The following is a 4,671-nucleotide window of genomic DNA, read 5'->3' on the forward strand; positions in this document are numbered from 1 at the left end:
CTGTCAGTAGAATGTGAAGAAGCAACTATTATGGCTCAGTGTTCAACACATTCATGTGCTGTGCCGATAAGATAAAACTGGTGAATGAAGGCGGATTTATGCTTCTGTGCTAAATCTGCGCTGTAGGTATGTTTACTGTTAATTATTCTTCTGCTGCTATTTTTTCTTAGTGGAAGAGAGCGGCTCTACTTGAAACTCTACAGCACAGATGTCAAACTCCAGGCCTCGAGGGCCGGTGTCCTGCAGGTTTTAGATGTGTCCTTGATCCATCACAGCTGATCTAAATGGCTAAATGACCTCCTCAACATGTCTTGAAGTTCTCCAGAGGCCTGGTAATGAGCTCATCATTTGTTTCAGGAGTGCTGATCCAGGTTGAGATCTAAAACTTGCAGGACACCGGCCCTCGAGGACTGGAGTTCGACACCCCTGCTCTACAGGCAACTAGATTTTTGCAGCAGAGCAACAGAAACACACCAGCGCAGGTTTAAATGCTCGCAGAATTGGCCATTTGAATCGGCTTTGTCATTGGCTGCACGGGAACATCACACAAGTCAAAATTAAGCCACAGGACTAGGCTGTGTCTTTCTGCAATACTGATATGTACCACAAGATGGTGTAGTGAGTCAAGTTAACCTATTTTAACAATAAGAACATTTTCCTATTTACACAGGTAGGCAGGGAAAAGGAAAAGCCTCGAGGAACCAACGATAGAAGGAAAAGAAATCAAAAAACAAAAAAAGAGCAGTAAACACCTAAAAACACCCCTGTGGCCACCCACTGGTAACATGATGCCACCTGGTGGTGAAAGGTTTAAAGTCCGAACATTTGAAAGCCCCCAAAAAAAGAACTTTAACTTTACATGGCTTTAAAATATATGAAACAAAGTTGCCTCCACATTACAACATGTAGGATGGAACAGGTGAGGTTCAAACTCCAAACTTCAAACGGATCATGAAGCGATGGACTCTTGACTACTTGGATGTGCAAGTAAGGGTCCTTTTCACAGACACAACAAAAATCTTTTTTTTTAATTTTATTTCTGCTGTTTTTATTACCAAAAATACAAATTCAAGTTGATGCAATACTGCAGATGACGTCCTATAAAATAAAGAAACGGCATGTTAATACTTTTAAAATTACAAAGTTGAATATGAGCAAAAACATCCACCAGTCACACCAGGCATCTGATATCTCCTCCTCCTCCTCCTTGGGTTAAACTGTATGCTGGTCGTTTTGCAGCGTTTAGATTAGAACAATCACTTCCCTTACACAGACTGTTAGTAAGTGAGAAGAGATATGACAATCAGTCTTGAAATTTTTTAAACGTCATAAATTTTTTTTATTTTACCTTAAAAAAAAAAGTCAGAATCTGCAGTATGTGCACTCTTAGTAACCAAGAGTGCACATACTGCAGATGAAAGGACCTAAAAAAAAGAACAAAATAATATGGTGGTGTTACCCTGATCACATAGAGCACAGACACATTTGGCTCCACTTTAGTGTCATTAACTCACTTATTATGAACCCAAATCACAGATGGATTAATTACAAGAAAAGTTTAATATTCAACTAATGTTTTGGGAGCGAGGTCAGGATGTTGGGACGCCTTAAACCAAGAGGCACAGAAAAATAAAACAGAGTCTCTGCTTTGGAAATATGAACGTGGCACACGCAGACGAATGCTTCTGTGGTGGAAATGTAACTGTAGTCAGGGCGAGATGTTCTCTGTCAGGGATAACCACTCGCTTGCTTTTAAACTTGCAGTGTCTGCTGCCTGTGCTGACACACTTTCGCAATTTGTGACACCAAATGGGATCGACGACTGCCTGACAAAGTCCCACATGACCTACATGCATTACCACCCACAGGGAGTGACCTCAGATACATTTCTCAGCTGTTAGCTTTGCAGCTTTCAGACGCAATTAATAAAGTTGGAGTAAAACAAAAAAAACTTCAAAAATGTCATCATGTGCAACTTTGCAGCTCTGTTACAAAACTGTCTAGCTGACACCACAGAGCTGTCTAGTGTCTATGGTGTGTCTAGTTATGCTGTTGTTCACTCTGACGACAGATAAAAAGAAAACTTGCTAACAGGCCAGTGATTGAAATCAAGACCGCTATCATCAAAAGAAGATGAGGTTTTCCATCTGGACTAATTTATATTTAGTGGTTTATTAGGCGGACCCCACCACAGAACAGAGCAGACGTCAGTGACAACAGGCAAGAGGCTGATTAAGCCAGACACAGCGTGAAAAGGAGGAAATGAAAGTGAGGTGGGTTGCAAAGCTGCTTGCAGTTGGAGAGGTTTTGGGCAGGCTAAAGAAACTTAAACTTGGCTGCTACTGAGGTCAGCTGATCTGCCAGGTCAAATAGCGCAGTGCACTATCTGCATGTTCCTTGATTAATATTGGCTGAGAAACAAAATTAGCTTTTGTTGCATTTTTAAAAATTGCACTTTCTTTCATAGCGGTATGCGTTAGCAGTAGTAGCTAGCATATTTGTGCTGCTGATAGAATAGGGAAGCTAGTAACAGTTGGCACATGGTTGCATTGATATTGTTTTTTATGGGATGTGAAGGTGATCAGACAAATTCTGAACCCAAAGTATCGACGATCATCAGTTACACTGAAAAAGCTGAGCAGTTAAACCGAGTCAGGCCTGATGTTCACGCCGCTGCTTTTCACGTCTGTTTTCACTTCCTGATCAATCTGTCCGACCAATAGGACGCACTAACAGCTTCTACAGTAATATTGTTTTCTGTCCACAATATGGACATGCGCTGCGCTGCAGGACACCAAAACCATCTGAGAAAATGTCACAGGGAGAGTTTTTCAGATTTGACACTAATGGGAAGAAATAGTAAAAAGTAAATCTTTATGAGAAAGTAATGGAAGGTGAAGTAATGCAGGCGTGATGACACAAATCAGCTTGAAAGAATATTTTTACATGGGCCGTTTTCAAATTCTTACATCTTTGGGATAAAGGATGTTAGGAGTTGGACTCTGTTCCGGATTCTGTTCATAACTTTTATGGACACCACTTGACGCCGCCAAAGATTTGGAAGTTTCCAATTTAGTGGCGTAAGACTCAAGTCTTTGCTTTTTACGGCTCCCAATGGGATTTCATACAAAGTGCAGAGAAGGATAGGGCCTTGGAGCCAAGCTGGAAAAAGTGTGAGGCTGGGCAGCAATAGGGTTCAATTATCTTGAAGTCTTGCTCACACATGGGGGCAGACTTGAGCAGGAGATTGAGTGATGCACCATGTTGCCATACCGCTATAGCGAAGATAGAGCCAAGCATAAAGGCTAAGAAGTCGCCTCTCACCTAAAGGCAAAGCTGTGAGTAATAACCAAATGAATAAGTTCATGCATACACGCTGCTTCCTCCAAAGAGTGTCCTCAATCCATCTCATCCCTTTGAGATGGATTGAGGAGCCACGTGATCCGGGCCTCTCTTCTTACATTGCTGCCCTACCGCCCCAGACCCAGATAAGTAGTGGATGGAAGAATCAATGGACCCAAGTCCTACCTAATTTCCTGCAGAGTAAACTGTTAGAGGTGCATGGAAAATGTAAGAAAAGCACCTGGAATGAGCCTTTTACTTAACTAAAAACAGGCTGCAGAGAGCATGCGGTTGGTCCGGTCCTTTAAAGACACGAGACAGGAGTAAAACCCCACTTTTCCTTTTTTGAATTGCCCATCATTTTTAATCCTGCCACGTAAAAATGTAAATTAAAAGTCAGACAATAATTATCTCCTATGATAATGAGAATTCCAGGTGAGGTAACAGGTCTTTGAGATAGAGATTTAATTTTCTTTCATCCTCTGCGCTGCACATGCATGCTGACAGAATTTCAAGCTGTTCAGTAAGGTGAGGTGGGGGGTGAGAGGAAGTGAGTTATGGATATGCCATTTTATCTTAATTTCCTCAGTCTGTGTGCATGCAAGAAACAAGGAGACATACTGATGAATTAACAGATCTTGTCACCGAGCTCCCGGTTAGTAAGCATCATCTTCTTAATCACTCATAATTTTCCGTTAACTTTTATTTTCCTGTAATCTTGATGTGTTTTTGGACGACTCCAGCAGGAATGGGGATGTTATCCCTCAAAGCTCTGAAGTGAGCAACGCAAGACAAATAAGCTGTGAAATGCTGGGTGTCAAATAAATGAATCAAAATCACTGCAGTCACAGACAAACAGACTAGAAAACACCAATCTGCATGCTGCTCATATCCTTTATTACTCCAACCTCACTCACCACTCAGGATCTGTCCCCTCGACTGAACTCCAAGGCCCACCAAAGTGAACTCCTTGTGCGAGTTTCTTTCTGACCACTTGCATCTGTGCCGTGGATCTTCTTCCAAGTGAATTATTTTTAGAAAGAGGAGGAACAAGGAGCCAAATTTGCTGAGTGGAGTGACTACTAGGATGGCATGGGATGATTGCGCCTTACTTGAACTGTGAGTGACACCCAGGTAAATATCATCTCCTCCAGATGTTTCTTGCACACTCTGAGCAACACTTAAAATACCAGGTTTCAATTTTTTATGCTCAAAAGATGTCAGTGAATACTATTGCTGCCATTCATCGTTTGAAAGAGCTGGGCTGAGGTCTGCAATGTCTGCCCTCCTGCCGGTGAGAGGACATGGGACTAAACACCCCAAAACACG

The sequence above is a fragment of the Astatotilapia calliptera genome, chromosome 1, assembly GCF_964374335.1.
Source record: "Astatotilapia calliptera chromosome 1, fAstCal68.1, whole genome shotgun sequence".
Lineage (NCBI taxonomy): Eukaryota > Metazoa > Chordata > Actinopteri > Cichliformes > Cichlidae > Astatotilapia > Astatotilapia calliptera.